Source organism: Coptis chinensis, chromosome 6 (genome assembly GCF_015680905.1).
Source record: "Coptis chinensis isolate HL-2020 chromosome 6, ASM1568090v1, whole genome shotgun sequence".
Classification (NCBI taxonomy): domain Eukaryota; kingdom Viridiplantae; phylum Streptophyta; class Magnoliopsida; order Ranunculales; family Ranunculaceae; genus Coptis; species Coptis chinensis.
Genome location: NC_141461.1, coordinates 66,195,698 through 66,217,404, shown reverse-complemented (window position 1 = coordinate 66,217,404; position 21,707 = coordinate 66,195,698). Strand labels below are relative to the sequence as shown.

At 37.7% G+C, this 21,707-nt stretch overlaps 1 pseudogene; it reads left to right on the top strand.

Annotated features, from left to right (window-relative positions):
- The first annotated feature begins 746 nt into the window (after positions 1 to 746).
- LOC147494017 (chaperone protein ClpB1 pseudogene) lies at positions 747 to 2,667 on the top strand (annotated as a pseudogene).
- The last annotated feature ends 19,040 nt before the right edge of the window (positions 2,668 to 21,707 follow it).

Sequence of the window (21,707 nt, the reverse complement as noted above, 5' to 3'; positions counted from 1 at the left end):
CGTTTCGCAGGTGGAATCACGAACTTCTCTATAGATGCACAATAAATCCCCCAGCGATTCCACAAAATATTTCTTTGCATTTTGGCCAAAATATGGGGATTCAGCAACAAGACTCATAGTAGGATGAGCATAGGAAATGTCATAAACCAACATTGCTCCTGATGGATCGACAGCGTAGAACTGATGTTTATAGTATATAACATCATGGAATATATATGGGCAGTTTATTCTGGTCTAATCCTCATCACCAGATCTACAAAAGGCCAGCAACGAAAGTGAACCGTTGAATGCCATAACCACATAATCAGAGGCTGATGCTGACTCAGCGGACAAAACAACTTTTCTGATTTTAGACGGTGCAAGTGATGGCAGATAGATCTCGTTATTCGTAAACAAGAAAGGATTGACCAGACGAATTGAACTTTTTTGCTCATCCCCCTGGTCCTCCTCAATAGTAATTCATCTATAGTAGCCACATTTATAGAGGGAGCATGTGTGTATTGGGCTAAGGGATAGGGCCAACACCATAGTATATATTGGGCCCAGAGAATAGGCTCAAGACCATACTATGCCCCATGAAGTAAACCTAAGAGAGAGATATAAAAAGGAAGAGAAAGGAAGAAGGAGGAGGGGAGGTGAACTACGGTGGCTTACCTGGGTACGTAGGCAACCTAATTAGTGCAGCCAATAACAAATATAGCTCTCATACTAGTAAGATTATTGGACGTGGTATTGGGATACAATAAATGGCGCCGTCTGTGGGGACGAGGTAGTAGATGAGGCAAAGATGGTAGGTAGTTATCGTGAATACGATGTGTTCCGGAGCAAATACAAGAAAAAGGTATCACCTTTAGTTAGAAAACTCATTCCCTCCTCTTTTCTCACTTCACCATTATTAAATCTTCAACTAACTACTTCAATCTCTTCTTCTTCTCCATATAAAAGAGCACACCCTTCCTCTTGTATCCGCATCTCAAAACAAACATTCTTCAAAAACAAAACATTCTCTGTTATTAAACATGAATCCATAAAACTTTACACACAAAACTAATGAAGCATTATTCAATGCCCATGAACTAGCAATAAACAATGGTCACCCACAAATCATTCCTATCCATCTAGTCCTCTCTTTAACAAAGATGGTATCTTGTATCAAGCAATGTCCAACATTGGTGGTGGATATAAGTCTGCAAAATCAGTTGAGCGTGTTTTAAACCAAGCATTAAAAAAGCTCCCATCACGAACCCCACCAAGTACTTCACTTATTAAAGTCATTCGTCGTGCCCAATCTCTCCAAAAATTGAGAGGGGACACTCATCTTGCTGTTGATCAGTTGATACTTGGCCTACTTGAAGATTCTCAAGTTGGGGATGTGTTGAAAGAAGCTGGTGTGAGGGGGGCAAGAGTGAAAACAGAAGTTGAGAAGTTGAGAGGGAAAGAAGGAACTAAAGATTCTAGTGCTTCTGGTGATTCTAATTTTCAAGCATTGAAAACTTATGGTCGTGATTTAGTTGAACAAGCGGCAAAACTAGACTCGGTTATTGGTCGAGATGAGGAGATTTGACGCGTTGTGAGGATTTTGTTTAGGAGAACTAAGAACAATCCTGTTTTAATTAGTGAACCTAGTGTTAGGAAAACTGCTATCGTTGAAGGACTTGTGCAGAGGATTGTTAGAGGTGATGTGCCTAGTAATCTTAAAGACGTTAGGCTGGTGGCATTAGATATGGGTGCACTTCTTGCCGGTGCGAAGTATAGAGGAGAGGCTTCAGTCTGTGTTGAAAGAAATGGAAGAAGCTGAAGGAAAGGTGATTTTGTTTATTGATGAGATACATCTTCTTCTTGGTGCTGGTAGAACTGAAGGGCCAATGGACGCAACCAATTTATTTAAGCCGATGCTTGCTAAAGGCCAATTGAGGTGCATTGGTGCTACTACATTGGAGGAGTATAGGAAATATGTGGAAAAGGATGTTGCGTTTGAGGGACGGTTCCAGCAAGTTTATGTGGCGGAGACTAGTGTTCCTAATACTATTAGTATTTTAAGAGGTTGGAAAGAAAGGTATGAAGGTCATCATGGTGTGAGGATTCAAGATAGAGCTTTAGTTATGGCGGCACAATTGTCTGCTCGTTATATTACCGGATAAGGCGATTGAGTTGGTGGATGAAGCTTGTGCTAATGTTAGAGTTCAACTTGATAGTCAACCTGAAGAAATTGAACAACATGCTTTGGAGAAAGAGAAAGATAAAGCGAGCAAAGCGTGATTACTGGAAGTTCAGAAAGAGTTGAATGACATTTTGGATAAGTTGTAGCCTTTGAAGATGAAGTATCTCAAGGAGAAGGAAAGAATTGATGAAATCCGAAGGTTGAAGCAAAAGCGAGAAGAGTTGCTCATTGTTGTGCAAGAAGCAGAAAGATGATTCGATTTAGCTAGAGCAGTTGATTTGAAGTATGGGGCTATTCTGGAAGTTTAAGCTGCTATTGCAAGGCTTGAAAGTAGTGCTAATGAGGAGGATATGATGCTTCCAGAGACGGTTGGGCCGGATCAGATTGCAGAGGTCGTGAGTCGTTGGACTGGAATTCCTATCACAAGACTTGGATAGAATGAGAAGGTAAGGCTAATTGGTCTTGGGGAGAGACTGCACAAGAGGGTTGTTGGACAGAATCAGTGAGAAGATGAGAGCACTTCAAGAATTAATACCTCGTTGTAACAAGTCAGACAAAGCATCGATGCTAGGTGAAGCTATAGAGTACTTGAAGTCACTTCAGTTACAAGTTCAGAGGATATGGATGGGGAGTGGTATGGCGCCGATGATGTTTCCAGGTGTCCAGCACTACATATCACGAATGGGTATGGGAATGGGTACACATCAATCCAGGCCTTCCATCCACAGTCCAGTGCAATTACCAAGGCTGTCGTTAGTTAATCAAACTATTCTAATTCTTACCCATCTTGCGCCGTTGAGTATTTTCGCTGATGTTGTCGATAGTGGAGCTATGGGTATTATTTTGGTTGAGATAGTTGGTGGTTTTAGGAGTGAGTTTAGTAGCACTAATGGTGACTAATTTTGTCGATTTCTTGTCTTTGCTGAGAAGTAATGTGTGCTGCATTTTGGTTTGACTGCGTTGTTTCATCTGTTGGTGTTCAAGGAGGAGATGAAGTGGAATGGAATGGTGTTGGATGTGGCGATTGGGATTCTGGGGCTATTATTTGCTGTTTCATGAACATGGACTTCTCTCTTGGAGATTTTCTCTACAAAGGAGGTCACGGTTGTGGTAAGCTAAGAGTTTTGTCACTGCTCCACATCACCCTCAATGCCCGATGGTTCAGCTTCGATGTAGATGCGATGAGAGAAGTATTAATTGCAGAGCCTAGTTGATCCTTTTTTACTAGAAGACGGCAAAGTGAGACTGCGTATGGTAACATAGTGTGGGTATTGGCGACCAACAATCAGGTTCCCAGTATCCAGAACCTTCGATTCTATTCCCACAAATCATTCAATTTAGGTTACTATTACGATTTCGTGATCACTCAGTCGATTAGTGAACGCGATGGACTTTTGCAGAAACTCTAAAGGTGCTTCACATGACTACGAGAAAATGATGTCGTAGGGTATGCTACCCATTGTTATGCAGTTATTGTATGCTTGGGCTGCTGCCGTTATACAGAGGCCAGTTTCGATGGTGGATATAAGTGGTGTGACTGACTGATAGTGCTGACTGAATAAGGGTGGTGCTCTTGACTGGTTCTTTGTGAATTTGGATGTTGTCCATTGTTGTGGTAGTGGTCGACGGGTGATGTTGTCTGTCGGTGGTGGAGTAAGAAATGGTGTGTTGAGTGTTGATTTTGTGTATGTGCGACTGATGGAATTGGTGCTATCTTTGTTGTCTATAGACGATGGTGTTGCTTAGAATTGTGGTAGTACTACAACAAATGCGATTGGATACGGTGTTACATTTTCTGAAGGAGAGCGGAGGGGTTCGAGAAGACCCTTCGTGGATATGTCGTGGGGCTATCCGAATGAGTGCGGGGGGGATGAGCCCTCCGCGGACCCTCGTGTCTGAATCAAACATGGGGCAGGCTGAGTTGTTCCTGGATGAGCATTCCGAAGGAGAGCGGAAGGGTTCGAGAAGACCTTTCGTGGATATGTTGTGGGGCTATCCGAATGAGTGCGGGGGGGATGAGCCCTCCGTGGACCCTCGTGTCCGAATCAAACATGGGGGCAAGCTGAGTTGCCCCTCATCAGACTCCATTCCTGAGCAGAGACAGCGGGGGGGATGAGCCCTTTGCGGACATAAGATCCGAGTCGAACCTGGGGGCAAGCTGAGTTGCCCCTCATCAGACTCCACTCCAGAGCAGAGACAGCGGGGGGGATGAGCCCTCCGCAGACATGAGATCTGAGTTAAACCCGGGGGCAAGCAAAGTTGCCCCTCATCAAACTCCACTCCATAGCAGAGACAGCGGGGGGGATTAGCCTTCTACGGACATGAGATCCGAGTTAAACCTAGGGGCAAGCTGAGTTACCCCTCATCAGACTCCACGCCAGAGCGGAGATAGCGGAGGGGATGAGCCCTCCACGGACATGAGATCTGAGTCAAACCTGGGGGCAAGGGGTGACTCCACTCCAGAGCGGAGATAGCGGGGGGATGAGCCATCCGCGAGCCGGAGTTCCAAATTGCAATTGGGAGCAAGCTACATATCCAGAATGAACAATACTATTGAGTTCTACAAAAGATAAATAGAGGGATTGAGGCCCTTTGCGGACAGGATATCGAACTCCATGAGTAAGTGCAAAGGGGATGAGACCCTTGGCGGATACAATGTTGAGTTCTACGAAAGAGTGAGACACTTCGTGGACATGATGACTGAGGTGGAAGAGGGAGTGCCAAGGGAAAGAGACCATTCAAGGAATGGTAGTGAATTATGTAAGGATAGCTAATCGCAGAAAGAGAATGAGGATTTTGGGTCACGTGATCAAGGACGTTTAGCAGAGAAAACACCGCGAAAGTAAGACTTCTTCAGTCCCAGACTATCGAAAGAGGGATCGCGAAGTAGAGTTTATTTATGGCTGACGCTCACGGAACTATTGGAAGGTTTGCAGAAAGAACCCTAGCAAAGAGGATAGAAAGATAGAGAAAGTGTAACGAAGGAAATGAGTTAGAAGAGATGTAATGCACCTACATATAACAGAAGCCTCTGGAGATCTGAGATACACATAGTTTATCGGCTGAGGTTGGAGAACTCGAGTAAGTAGTGGTGAAGGAAAAGCAAGACGAGGGGAGGACTATAATACAATTTGCGGCCAACAAAGTCATAGAGTCAAGAAAGATAAGAGTGCAAAGTGCAAGAGTACACGGACAAAGAGAATAGTAGGGACTGAGTACTTTATAGACATACGATCCAGTAGCAGAGTACATGTATATGAAACGTCCCGAGGAAAAGAAAATTGCATACAGTCTCAGGATACTGCGGATATCTAGAGTTCAGAGAGAGAGACAAGGAAGTTCAGAGACTTCTTAGGTCCAACGCCATCACCGCCGCCGAACCTGAGAGGGGGCAAATGTAGTAGCCACATTTATAGAGGGAGCATGTGTGTATTAGGCTAAGGGATAGGGCCAACACCATAATATGTATTGGGCCCAGAGAATAGGCCCAAGACTATATTATGCCCCATGAAGTAAACCTAAGAGAGAGATATAAAAAGGAAAAGAGGGGAAGGAGGAGGAGGGGAGGTGAACTACGGCGGCTTGCCTGGGTACGTAGTAAGCAACCTAATTGGTGCAGCCGATAACAAATATAGCTCTCATACTAGTAAGATTATTTGATGCGGTATTGGGATACAACACCATCCTTGACTTGAACAAATGCAGTGGCTCTTGACCGATAATTTTATGTCCTTCATGTCATACATCTTTGTTCTGCTTCTTCTAGAAAAAAAGTTGCACAAACTTAAGCATTTCTTCTCATGGTTGGTAATCAAAAGCAATGGAAGTTGGGGTGGTAGACGATGACAGATACGAGCATGGCAGCGATAGGCACGCTGCCAAGGATGACAAACAGCACCAACGCGAATGAGATCATAAATGGAGTTCAACTTATTAAGTATTAGCTCTAGAAGATCCTCTAGGAGCTCCAACCAATTGGGAAAGGAGGTTGTGCTACATTCTGTCTCAGTTACAACAACTACGATCGACTTCAATCTTTTCTTTCTATGAGTTAAACATACGACCTCCTTCGACGACTCTCTTATTCTTCTTCTTTTGTTACTGATTGAACAAAACATGTCTTCATCCATCCATCTCCCATTGGGAGAAATATTCTCAACGACCCTTCTCTTCTCCCAATTAGGTCTCTATCAATAGAAGATCTTATCCTTTCACTTGTACTGCAGAAGAGAACCATATTTTCATGATCTACTGGGAAAAACACCCAACATATATTACAAAATCAGTATGCCACCAATTTGCTCGAGTTTGGACCTGTGAAATGAATTCAAATCAACATATGGTTATTAGGCTTATCGTTATTAGTGATGTACGGCTGGATAAGTTCTAGCAACAGATTACCACTTGATGTATATAAAAATAGAAGGGTGAACTAGTGTCCCCCCCACACCACACCACACCACACACACACACACGACACAAAACAAATTCGATCAACCCAATTTGACTTTTTTTTTTGTGTGTAGAGGGGAGACCCTAATTTTCCATCTAGTGGGGTGGAAATCCTAATTGGCTCATCTAGTTGGGGGGAGGGGGGTAATATTGGTTAACCCGAAATAGAAAGGAAATCAAGAAAAAGATTACTAATTCTGAAATTAGAATCCAAACAGCTTATATTACATGATTCTAAAACAATTTAACCTCCATCACCACTACTTTCCCATTGTTAGACAAAAAATAATAATATATTTTAATATATTTTGCTTGAAGTAAAAAGCTTCATTTTTGGTGAACAAATTTTGAAATATTTTGGAAATCAATTGGTAAATGTATGTTAAACCAAATAATTATGATAAAACATCATAACATTGCAGACTTAATATTGAATTCTTGCATCCATAGCAAAAAAAAAACTCCTATGAGCTGCTCTAAGTACATTGTACACAATACTATATGATGTATCGTCTAACAATCAATTTTTCATTTCCATTTGCTCCGTTTGATCCCGCTTCATCAAGTAAATTTCATCAATTTTTTCTAATCCAAAAACTATTATACAAAAATATTGTTGCAAAAGGAATTCTATGTGACAGGAATATTTTTATTGGGAACTGATATATGAAGTATGGACATCTTATTTAGACACCTACATAAATACCTTTCTCAAAAGAGGAAGTTTAACACTAAGTTGAGGGTTGATTTAGATGATCTTCATACCATGGATTCTAAACTTGCATGTGTTGACGCTAAAAACTATATCATCAAAATAACATATATTTCTTTCCTTCTAGACCTCCACCATCCATTAGAGGTACAACAGTAACAGTCCATAGTTCTGTAATAGTAGGCCTTGAGTGCTTGACCTTGTTAACTGCTCCTTGGAGGTCATTGAAGCTGGACAAAATGCATGTAAAGCCATTGTCATAGCTCTTGTGCTAGACCACAGTCCTATATATAAGAGGTGTTGTAGAGATTTTTTACCATATTTACACATTGTACGCTTAAGAGTAAGAATGTCAGATGCACACCCTGTTGCTGCACTATATAATCTACATGGTATTTTGCAATAATGCAAGAGTTTCCAAGTTGGCCATTATGCCTTGTTATCTGGAGTGTATTTCTCATGAGATGATTATTCCACAACATTTTCATTGTTGTCTTCTTGATGGCTTCATGGGCATCAGCTTTGTTAAAATCTCTTTTAGAGTGCGAAACCTCCTCCCCTTTGGAAGCTTTTGCAAAAAAAAATGATAAATCCATCATGTTGTTGTTGAAGGTGAGCATTTGTTAAAATTGTATTCCGACTCTAGGGGCTCTTTCTTATTTTTCACCTCAAAGGAAAAGACTTCATTTGTTATAAAATCACAATATAAATTTACACCAATAATAGAGAGAGCAAGGCATTTAACAAACATAGACAAAAGAGATAATGTGTAATGGGCTAATAAATGTGAGTACCTTCTTTTTTTCTTCTTTTTTTCAAAAAACACAGATAGTCAGGTACATGCTAATGTTATTCTACTTGAGGAACACATTATAGATCTTCTAAGAAAAGTATGATCTCAAGTGTTCTCCTCGACATTGTGACAATACTCACTACAAAAAGCCAAACTGATCTAATACATTGAGTAAAGCATGTTTGAGTATTAAAAGGATCTTTAATAACACTATCGAGAATCGAACAATCCAAAATCTTAATTTCTCATTTCTTGTTTCCTATTAACTTTACTCTAGAAGATTAATTGTACTCCCACTTCTAAGCCCTTAAAACTCCTGCTAGCTATGTCTTCTGAATGGGTGTTGAGCAGATTTGAGCATTACTCTTTTTATCTAGAAATAATGTCATGAACCTACAACATTTCTTACAATTCAAACTATTTATACTAATATGGTATAATGGCATAAATTTTGTCGAAGGATTTTAGAGACAGTGTGTGTTGAGCATATACCACACCTCAAACATAATTCAGTAATATACCGAGCTACTATGAGATTCCCAATACATCCTAACAATGCACCCCCACAATCAGAATCCTTAAATACATTAAAAAAAAATGGGATGAAAACTTTTTTGAGCATGTAATCACAAAAACTCTATGTTGATTTAATCACAACGACATGAAACAATTACATGAAATTCACAAATAAAATCGATATCAAACGACATAGTCCTATCAAATGCACGATATATATCTAGGCATCTAGTTGAATTGTATTGGCATATATCCAGTAACTCTTATCTTTCATCTGTGGGCATACGCATGGAGAAATAAAAATGACTAATGGATCGGACCTACACAGAATGAAAAAGAAGAGAACATATTTTATCACTCTGGTAGCCTGGTAAGCCCATAAGACTATAAGAGTGTGTATGTTTACAGTTCACCTCTCCATATCATCCACCAGGAGTGGAGAGTGGAAAACTTTTGAATTTTTATCATTGAGGATTATGAGAAAGTCTTTTCTTTTACAAATTTACCCAAGTAAAATTTGATTATATTGTAAATTGGTATTATATTTGGATGAACATTTAGTTCATCTCATTCTAAAGTCTGACTCTACTTTTTAGTACTTTTTAGTAGTCGTATACATTTTTGTGTGAGTTAGTTATATACTTCTATTGGAACCCAATTTGATTATTATCAAAAAAGAAATCAAAGCCAATCATGTTGTAGTAGGAGATTGTAGATAAATTTTTGACCATATAAACAAATAGAGGAATGCTAGTAGGCACCTTGGACTCTTGGAGCTGGGAGCTAAGAATGCATGATGTGGTATTTTGTTCCAAAATTGGAAAATAGAAATTCTTGTCAATGTTTCACACTCAATTCAAAGCATACTAAAGTGCATGTTGCTAGTGTAAGGCGATGGCCATGGGGAAATAAAATTCTAAACAAAATTTAGTCCAATTGGCCAAATGTGGTAGAACTGTTAAAAAGGGTGGTGCACTGATGCGAATTGAGTTTGCGCTGAAAATTTGTAGTGCTAATCGGCTCACCCTAGAATAAATTCCTGGCTCTGCCACTGATGATAAAGGCAATTACATCATGAGGTATTGGTAAAAATCCATTGGCACTACATAGTTAAAACCAAATATTATGAGAATGAGGCATCTGTTAAAAAAAATATTGTATAGTTGAGCTCATAATCTTGCTAAGTTTTTTGCTGACCACATTTCGTAGCGTTGGCAATGAAGTCATACTTGATGGCATTTCTGTAACATTAGATTGGCAGTGGCCAATGACATATATATTTATAGAGGCAATGTTAACATTTTCAAATGAGAGAACAAACTTTCACTAAGAGCAAACTATCCTCTAGTACAGTAGGGAAAAAGAAAGTTAACAGTAATAAGGTCTGACTTCTTGATCGTTATTGTGTAGTGCCTTGATCAAACCAATATCATTGAAACATATTTTGAGTTTGGAGAAATAGAAACTCTTATGTAACTCTTGATTAATTAATATTAATTCCTAAATTTCTGGAATATATGGACGTTTAATAGGTAAGGTGAATATATATGGTCATATGGAAACGTAAGCTATATCCAAATATAAACTTTTTGGTCCGGCAATGATGGGAACTCCTAAAATTTCTCTAAATCGAGCGGGAAATTCTTTCCCACTTCTACAAATCACCTATTTTTTAGCAAGTTTTTTTTTTTTTGGTAAAATATATAGGAAGTAGAAATACACTCAAACTCTCTAAATAGGTTACACATGGCATTGTAGGCTATTAAAACAAGACTATCTCTCATATTAGAGTGCCACCTAGGAGACAGAAATTCCTCCTTTAGAGGTCTCTACTTTAGTATATAGATAGTAGATTTATAAAAAAAAAAAGTATAAAAAAAAAAAAAAAAAAAAAAAAAAAAAAAAGTAGCACGTGCAGTAATTAAGAAAATTTTGCGTTAACACATCAGAGTATCAGACTATAATTTTTTTTTGATAATATAGTATCAAACTACTTAGTAACAAAGAAAAGAGGTGAACATATAAGACTACTCAATAACAAACAACATGCGCGCTCTCTGTTTATAGTGGCTTCTAAAAAAGTAGAGCTATAGTTGCATATTTACAAATGTTAATCCACAAATTAATACTAATTCAAAAACTTAATAGCATAAAGCACCAATTAGTAGTAGAGATGATTCCAAAAGACGTCCTTTTTTGCTGAAAAATTCCAAAAGATGTTAATACCTAATAACTGAAGTCAAGATCTCCTTATTAACATTTACAAACGATCCACATCAAGTCAAAAACTAAAATAGGAGTTCAATAATTTTTAATATCATCCATCAACTTGATTGCTAAAGAGGGATTATCTTTAGACAACTAATAATTATATTGGGTAAAACCCTATATGATTGTAAGACTAATCAAAAATAATAATGTACCCTATAATAAAATTCGAACTACAAATCTTCTCATCAAGGAGCTAATGATTCGTGTGTGTGACCAACTTAAATGAAAAAAAAAAAAAAAAAAAAAAAAAACAAACAAACAAACAAACAAATGTTATTGCATTCCTACTTTGCTTAAAAAGAAAAGTAGTAGGATGTATACCATATGCATACCTTATGTAGTAGTTTACTACCTGACATACTGAAGACAAAAGAATGCACATACCTTTTGTCAGAACAAGTCGATGAGATTGGCAATGGAAGCGGAAGCGGAAGCGAAAGCAGAAGCGGAATCGAAAGCGGATTCAGTCGGTAAAGATATGTCTTCTCTCATTGTCGTAGCCACGATTACTAGAAAGAAGGCTTGATTTTCACACAGTAAAACCCTAAATAAGCTTAGTGTTATGGAAGAAGAAGTGAGTATGAAAGTTTTCAGAGTCTGGCTACATTGGTTTCACTCTACCCTTTTTATAGGGAGAGAGTGATACATATGTATCCAAAGTGATACTTATCTCAATCTCAACAAGTAGAGTTTTGCTTTACTTGGAGACTTGAGTCTTGATCCAACTTGGACATACACACATAACCCATGTCTTACATCTCCCACTCGTCCATGGTGGTACTACAATACCATTCTCTTATCCAACAATGACATTGAAAAAACTTACTTCATACAGGGAGATAAAGCATGTGACCAATAAGAGCTTACTTTATGGGAGAGTTTCAAAAAGTCATTCCCCGACTAAAAAGGCACACCACATCTCTAACAACTCATAACTGCCCTAGACATATTTGGCCACGTACATTTGATTGAATATTTTCTAATCCCTCAAGAGTCTTAACTCAGATTAATATTCAACCCAATACTCATATTTGAGTTCCCCAAAAAATAAAAATAGATCATATAAATAATTATAGATATGGATATCATACTATAATTAAAAATCATGAAAAAATCAAGTAGACTAAATCCCTTATTGTATAATTCCTTAGATGTTTTCTCCCCGTCATACCAACGTTAGTATTTCATTTAATACCCTAACTATCCTTACATATTATTTTAGATTTTTAGGGTAAGCTACGATACAAAAGTTGTTTTTAGAAAAAAAAAAAAAAAAAAACACCCCAATTGCACAACCTCATTGTCGGTTTTTTTATTGGTGGAAGCTCAAACTCAATGTTAGGACCCAGGTCTTCTTAGGCAGTAATTTTGGCATTTTTCTACAAGTGGTTTCATGGAGTTATTTATGAGTTTTTTAATTGTGTTTTTTTTTTGTTATTATCTTTAATAGTTTTGGTTTGGATCAAATGTGCATAGTGATTAGGTGCTATGTGATATTGTTTATGATTATCAATCAATTTCTTGTTAATTTTTTGGTTTGTATTTTGTATTACATACAACCATGTGTGAAATGGTTTTATGTAGTTATGTGTTATGCATTGTTTATTATTAATGTGTTCCTAGGCATTAATGACCTGCGTTTGGTTGGTATGTATTGCTAGATTTATATAGAGAAGGGAGTGTGAAACGTAATGGAAGTTGCTAGATTTGTATAAAGTTAGAGAAGGTGGACTGGTGAACTATAACGGATCTATGTAAGGGCAATTAGGGTATTAAATGAAATACTTATGTTGGTGTGACAGAGATGAAAACAGAGCGGGGGTTTATGTCTAAGGAATTATACAATAGTAGTCTAAACATGAACATAAAATGGGGTGTTTAGTCTAATTAACCAAGTTGGAGTACCAAATCAGCCAAACCAAGCTAAGTTTGGAGAGTACGTAGAGCTTCACTTCAATTTGATCTTCTCAATTTTTAGTGTGAAGGCAAGTACATCTACTTGCTTCTTTTTTTCTTCTAAATAAGTTGAAATCAAGTTTCATTTCTATTGTGATATTGATTGTACCATTGTATATTTGGTTATGAGATTTAACACATACACTAAGATGATTGTTGTACTAATAGTTGGGTATTTATTTGGTTATTAAAGTGGATAACCGTGTTTAAGCTAAAAATTTGGATTGTTTGTGTGCTAATGGTGCTATGGACTTTATGACCTGATTTGTATTGATGTGTGAGTTATTGTACTTGATTGAAGTATATCTACTTGTTGTTGATTACTAGCGAAGGGTTTTGAAGTATACTTCGTGTCTAAGAACATGGGATACTTTATATTACACGTTAAGTATTTTGGGCATGCTAATTTTTCTTTTAAGTATGTGTAAAGGTATGATATGTGATGAATTATGAGATTTACAACATATACAAGAAGTTTTATACTATACTTTAGAGACAGAGTTGAGTTAACATTGACCAAGTATTTAAAGGGTTTACTATTATTAATGCCACTAGTTTTTTTTTGTATGTATCTACTTTACTGGATGGTTATTTTCGGGGCACTTGTAGATGTTACTTGCTGGGCACGTGGTTTTTACGCCCTTACATATTTTGCAAGTATTTGAAATTAGAGTACGGAGAGGCAAGTAAAGTCTTGAGACATTGTTCTGTTAGAGCTCGGCTTTGGACAAGTTAATTACTTTTCTTTTTACATATTTGTTAGTTATCATTAAGTTGTAACAAGTGTTATAAAAAGAGAATAATGAGGGTTTGTAATATATATTTTGGAGACTTGAGTAATTTAAAATTGTATGCATATAATAGATTTAGAGACGTTTAAATGTATCTTTAGCATATTGTATTAATTTTACAAGTGTATTGCAATGGTTTTATTTTGTAAACCGGTTACTTAACTGTTCTGGCATTAGTCGAGACGGTTAAGTAAGTAATTGGCCTCTCCTACTCATTACGCCTTGGGCTGGTCAGCTACGACATAATGGGTTTGGGGCCGGGGTGTTACACTAGCTCCCCGAATTTAATTAGGAAACTTGGTTTTACGTTACGCTATGGTTGTTGCGAATATATGTGGGAGTTTTTTTTATGACTTTGAGAAAGCACAAATGCACCTTAGGAAGATACATACTGTGTTAAGAGATGAACTTTTGTTTGGTCAAGGGGCTATAGAAGGTTCTCTTTGTTTCATGTACCGAATCAATGGGTTTATATTTCGCGAGACTCATAATTCATGAATGTATGGCTTGTAGCCTAGTATTTTGTAATGACCCTCCCTTTAATGATCATGTGATATGCACATGTATAACACCCTGGCTCAGCTCGTATACAATGAACTCTACAGTCAAGATATCAACTCTACAACACCCAATGACTCGACTCAATTACTGGATACTTATCACACTCGAAGACGACTTGCCTCCGCACACTCGTTTAGCTCTCAAGATCGACTCGACTCAAGATGCTTAGTGCACGACTTCATCTCATGACATCACCGTCGGCCAAACTCATCATTGCTACTACTGGCAGCGTATCTTTGTTCACTGCAACACTCAAATAATTACCATCATTGTTACATTAACCATACTCTTCCTGCAGCATGTGGCATCAACACAATATCAACACTTGCTCCACATGCACGCACTACATCACATTTGTTATTATCACAAGCCACCTAATTTAGCACTTATCACAAGCTACCACCATACTCCACCATACCTACACATCATTGACTTCCATCTATACAAAAGCCATCCTTAAGAACTACATTTGGGATTGATTCCATATTCTCTTAGGAAATGGATATGTAGGCATCTTCCCCACATAGAAGAACAACCCCAGGCCAACCATCATCGATCCAAACACCTTCCCCTCTCAATCACCACTACTCATTATCTTTAGTGTAATGTTGAATCTAACATCTAGGGGATAAAATTCGACATTAACATTTGGCGCCGTCTGTGGCTGATTTCTCAAAAATCTGCCCACCCAGCATTACCCAAAAGTCATTCTTCAGTCTCTCCAGTAAAATTCTGATCCACATATCTCTAAGCCCAAGAGAAATAACCACATAGTACAAAGTTATATCAAAGCTTTTACTAACAAATGAACAATTTCTGGCCTCACTTTTGGAACTTCAAGCTCAAATCATAGCCTTAAAGGAATGAGATCCCACACAACCCACCATTTGCAGAATGCAATTCAACTGGAATGGTTCATTACTTTGCAAATTGATCATGAGGACTAAAATGCCACACCCATCCACATATACAACGAACTACGCCACTAGAGCCACTCATAACACCTCCATCGCACATGTTTAGGCCACAAAACAACAATTGGTGTTTAGCGATTTTGTTCAATCTCAAAAGATTATCAACAATTTCAACATGGGCACAACTACCGAATTTCATTAGAGCCACTCATAACGCCTCCATCGCACATGTTTAGGCCACAAAACAACAATTGGTGTTTAGCGATTTTGTTCAATCTCAAAAGATTCTCAACAATTTCAACATGGGCACAACTACCGAATTTCATTAGAGCAAGAAAGCCTCTTTCTCTTAATCATTTTCTTCCAATGCACATTACAGCACAACTACAGTTCTTATGCTAACAACGCCTTACAGATTTATATTGATCAACACTATAATCATTTACCTTTCAGTCAGTTGTGATCGATCCCGTAGCTACCTCAAACACTCTAGTTACCTAGATATTTGTAAGCACTATAAGAGAAGATGAGGGTGCCTCATTTTTGTTTATGGTGTTTGCTGACCCCCATTACACCATTTGGGTGATTTTGCAACATTTAGGATTTCTTATTTGTAACACATATTGATCCGTTAGGTAATTTGTCACACTTTTTATCGGTTAGCAATGTTTCTAACCGTTAGTAAGTATCTATTGAAATACTTGAATTATTTTGTAACATTTATTCGATATTTAGTGACGCTTAGTAATGTGTGTCAAAGTTAAAAATCAAAATAAAAATCACACTAGAATAAAAAAAGAAAACTTAAGCAGGGAGTTTTTTTAGTTCTGGCGCACATATGCCCCCAAAAAGAAAAATAGAAAAATAGAAACGAGGTATTGCACCGCCGCCGCTGCTGCTAGGGTTTCGATTTCGGTTAGTCATCATCTCTTTCTTTTATTCTTTTATGTGTTTTCTCTGTCCCCTCTTTCTTCCCTAATTTTTGACATTCTTTTCCTTTAACATAAGAACTCCACGCGATTTTCTAACCTCTTTCTCATCATTTGTGAACAAATTGCAGAGATTCTCGATAGATTGAAGTGAAGCACACACAAATTTAGTCAAGGTATGTTTAAATAAGGTCATGCAATTAGGGTTCCCAAAGTTCAAATTTCTTTTATTCTTCATTGGGAGGGGAAAAAGAATAGTGTGGTAACTGCCTAAAGTCATTATTTGTCAACATATTCGGTGTTTAATCAGTTATACTAAAATATCTCAATCTCTGCAGTGGCCAAATGAGATCCTGGGTTGTTTGGAAAAATATTTTGGTTGGTGAGAAGATGCAGACATAAAGTGCGTTTAAAACGGGATCTTGCAGGTTCTATTTTGCTGACCATTGACCACACTCTAGATGATAAGCGTGATTAAAAAAAATTGTCGTATTTTACTTTTTTGCAAAGTTATGGGATGTATTGATATATATGTACATTATTATAGTGTTTTCTGAGCAGTATCATGAACGTGGGATGGTAAGTTCACGGCAAGTGTTTACAGGCGTCACCTTAATGTCACCGTAGTGATATGCCTTTCATGTCTTCTTGCTACACTATAATTATCTAATTAAAAAAAACAAGGCGACACCAAAACAAGATATTAGTAACGCACACTTTTTTTGGTTCCTAACGTTTTTTAGGTGTAACTACATTCCTAACGTTTTTTTGGCGTTAAAATTGCAAATAAAGTGTTACGTTAATTTTCCAGGAATGGAGCAAACTAAACGGAAACAAAGGCTTAACTATGCAAAGGTCTGTGTGGTCGTTCCCATAGATTTTGACTTTAGAACTGAAGTAAAAGTTAAAATGCTGGGGAAAGAGGTATCTATAAAACTGGAATATCCGTGGTTCCAATTTCATGTGCTCGATGTAAAAGATATGGTCACAAGGAGAACAAATGTCCGGAGAAACCCAATCAAGTATGGATAAGAAAGAGGACATTGCAAGGCGTGGAGATAGGTTTGAACGAAGGTTCTACAGCTAGAGAAATACCAAGTCCAGAGGAGGACACACCAGTAGATCTGGAGGTTGAAGAGGGACAGGTGGTTTCGTAGGAACAAGGTCAAGATACAGAGAATAGTCAGGCTATAGTGGTATGGAATAACAATGCTACAAGGGAGAATCTTGATGGTATTGGAAGTACAGAAAATGCAAGCCTGGTGAATGTCGAGAATGTCAGTATAGAATGGACAGTAGTAAATAGCTCAGTCCAGGGTACAGGGACGGAAAATGAAGTAGAACAAGGGAGAAAGAAAACAAGATAATCCTTAGGTAATAAGAGGTTAATGTATAGCAACCAAAGGTTGTCGTTCAATGTATTGGCTGAATCAGATGAGGAACTGGAGGATGACATCTCTAAGGGAGATCCAAAGGAATACTTCACAGATCATGAACCAGTAAGTGAACCTGGAAAGGAAAGAGAGATTATTAGTAAAGCTAGAACAAGAGCCCAAAAGAGGGCTGCTGAGAATACTGAAGTGGAAGATGCTGCATCTAAAAGGTCACCTCTTGTGACACAGACTACAAAGGGTAAAGGGGGGCAAAAAAGCCAGGGAAAGAAATCCTCTCACAAGCAAGCAAAATGAATGGGTTATGTGTGTGGAATATAAGAGGTCTAAATGACCCAAAGAAAGCGAAGGAAGTGAATAAATTTAGAATCCAAAATAAGCTATGGTTTTTGAGTCTTCTGGAAACAAAGGTAAAGGAGGAAAGAAGTGAAGTTATAAGCAAGGTATGTGCTCCAGGATGAAGGTTTATGAGTAATTACAACAGCCATATATATGGTAGGATCTGGTTACTTTGGGATGATAAAGAAATTGTAGTTACAAAGTTACATGAAACTGCTCAATTCATCCACCTACATGTTTCTATTCTTCAGAGGTCAAGTACCTTTTTTCTTACTCTGGTTTAGCGAGTAATCAGAGCAGTGAGAGGCTAGGATTGTGGAGGCAGTTAGCTCAACTTCAGAACTCGATTACAGTTTCCCAACTCTATGGCTAAATTCCTTACTCCTAGCATATCCGACCACTCTCCTATTCTCCTTCAATTTTTTGAAAGTGAGAAAAGATCCTTTCCCTTCAGGTTTTGTAATTACTGGGTGATTCACAAGGACTTTAAAGCTAGAGTACAAGATAGTTGGGAGATCCAATTATATGGTTCTCTAATGTATGTTCTCTGTCAGAAACTCAAGATTTTAAAGCCAAGAATGAGACACTGGGCAAGAAAATACTTATCTGATATGCTCGAACTGAAGTAGATAGGGAGGAACTTAATCAGATTCAGAAGAGACTTCGAAGTAACCTCCTTGACCCTTACTTATGTCATCAAGAAAAAGAAGCAAGGTTAAAGTTGTGCACTTATATGGAAATGGAGGAGGCAGATTTCAGATAGAGGACTGAGAGTGATTAGATGGTATATGGAGATAAAGGAAATTCTTTTTTTCACCAGGCTATGAAAGAGAAAATGAATAGAAATAGCATATGGGCCATACAAGACCAGCAAGGTATGAGGCACGAAGGACAAGAACAAGTTTCTCAAGCTTTCATCAGATATTACACTGAGCTCTTAGGGGTAGCTTCTAATGGGGAGTGTTCAGAGGAAGTCTTAGAAAATATCCCTTTTAAAGAAGAGCTAGATATTGTCACAGTGGAAAAACTGGTCGAGGAGATTACGGAGGAGGAGATAAAAGAAGCTATTTTTAGTATGGATGATAACAAGGCTCCGGGACCTGATGGATATAATGCTTGCTTCTTCAAATCTGCATGGGATATTATACGAGGTGACTTTATCAGTGCTATTAAATATGTTTTTAATAGTAATTACATGCATATAGGGGTAAATTCTACTTTCATTTGTCTTGTGCCAAAAAAGACTAACCCCTCTGTAATAGATGAATTCAGGCCTATATCTTGTTGTAATATCATATATAAGTGCATTTCCAAGATTTTGAGCAACAGGTTGAAGCCATGTATCTCCCAAATGGTTGAAATGAACCAATCCACCTTCATTCTAGGAAGAGAGATTCAAGATAACTTGTTAGTGGCACATGAACTCCTTAGGGGCTACAACAGGAAACATGGAGTGAAAAGATGTTCTATCAAGATTGATATTCAGAAAGCATATGACACAGTGGGCTGGGACACTTTGCTCAAAGTTCTTAGGAGGCTTAGATTTCCAGAAGGTTTCATCAACTGGATAAACATGTGCATATCCACTCCATCCTTTTCAGTCCTCATCAATGGCACTCCTCAAGGATATTTCCCAGGCAAGGTGATCCATTATCACCATTTCTTTTTGTGTTGGTCATGGAGATTTTGGGGGTTATTCTCAAGCAAAGTGCAACAAATAAAGAATTCAAACACCATTCTAAGTGCAAGAGAGTAAAACTTACCCACTTATGTTTTGGGGATGACCTTCTGCTATTCTGTAATGGGGATGATTCTTCAATTACAACCATTAAAGGTGGATTGGACTGCTTCTCTTCTCTCACGAGACTAAAGCTCAATCACATGAAGTCTACTCTCCTCACTGGAAGTATGAGCCCTGTAGGAAGTGTTGAGTTAGCTAATATACTTGGTATTAGCTTGGTTTCTCCTCCAGTTTCTTACTTGGGTCTTCCCCTGACAGCAAAGAGAATAGGAGTTATGGATTGCCTTCCTTTAGTCGAGAGGATTACAGGTCGAATTTCTAACTGGAAAAATAGATGTCTATCTTATGCAGGAAGACTGCTACTTATCCAGTCAGTTTTGTCCTCATTCCATAAATACTGGGCTAAAACTTTCATCTTGCCAGAAGGAGTGTTGAAGAAAGTTTCAAAGATATGTAACAGGTTCTTATGAGCTGGTCTGGAGATGAAAGCTAAGATGCACAAAGCAAGTCATGCTGTAATGAGATACAGTAAAGACCAAGGGGGGAATATCTTGATATCTTGTATTTTTCAATGGAAAATTTTTATTTTTAATTTCATATGTCGCCTATTCTATATGTGGGTGTTGGAGTTCATGATTTTAGTTTCCTGGTTTGTGGATTTTTCCTCGCTTATAGATTCTTCTTCAGTCTTCACTCAATCATTATTTTTTTATTATGAAATTCTGTGATCCCCATTCTTGAATTTTGTGGTGTCTCAAGTCGTTTAACTCAGTTATAAATTCCATCAATTGTTTGAGTATATATCGTTGTGATTTTTCTCTGTGTCTCTGTATATGCATCCCTTTTTCTCTACGAGTATATATCGTTGTGGTTTTTTTTCTAGTGAAGTTGTTTAAGTCATTACTTATTCAAAAGTCGGGGTGCAAAATATATTAATTATCAATCACATTATTTCTGTTATTTGAAACTAAATTGACTGTCATTTTTTGTGTTGGTTAAGAAATTTCAGGAAAAAAATTTCCAGTGATTGCATAATGTCAAGAAAACTATAATGATACTTTAAAACCAGGGCATCGATGAAAATTTATCTTGGAACCATGTGTCGTATTCGATAAGCATGTTTGTAAAAATTGTTTGAGCACTTGTGTTTTTGAATTGGTTGGAATTGCATAAGATACTTCTGTACCTTTTTGTTTGCTTTTATTGAATGGTTACATTCGCCTAGGCGATTGCCATGTTGTGTTTATGAACGAGATGTACCATCTTTCAATCTACTCTTGAGGACCCACAATCTAATTTGGAAAATTTGATGCAAAGCCTCACCTGAGTGTGATAGTTGCACATATTTTGTTAGTGAGAAGTTGAGTTGCATGCAAAATTCTTTCAAATATTACGCCATTTTATTAGGTATTAGTATTAGTCATAAAATTGGTATTGAGTTGTTGCATTTGTCATCGAAGACTAGTCAGTTTCTATGATTTCACAGAATATTATTCATCCAATAAGGTGTAGCTGCATTCCATAGATGTTTGATAATAAGATTGCTATTCTTTGCTTTTGCTAACACTAGAAAATATAAGATGTCAGAGTATTTGAAGTGTCGTGTAAATGTTTCTAGACACCATTAGTTTAAGGCCTTGGTTAGATGGAAATTTGGGATATAAGCGGTGATGATCTTTGTTTGTTTCTCATAGTTTCAAGTTCCATGGCTATATTGAGTTGCTTGAATATTTTCTTTGTACTTGTATTTATACGACAACTAGCTTCGTTTGCACACCTTGAACGGTTACCAATTTCATTCTCTTTGTTTTCTGAATGATATATGTTTACCAATTTAATGGTTAAAATGTAGGGCCCCATAGCATGTTCACCGAGATAATTCAATATCCCCCCCCCCTTCAATATTCACTTACGCAATATCTTTTTAAAATACATTGAACTGATCCAATTATTTGCTCTTTGTGAAGTCTGTACAGGAAGGGGGTCTCTGATTTTATGCACTTTGCAGGAGACAAAGATTATAATCTGATATTTACGAATCTATGCTGCATGTCTTGTTTTCCTCTCTCCTCTCTGTATAACAACTAGACTGACCTTGGTTTCAGGTACAACGACATCATGAGGCACGGCGGCGCCATGCCTCCCCCTCTTTCCTGGTCTACTCCTGATGTTTATGCCTC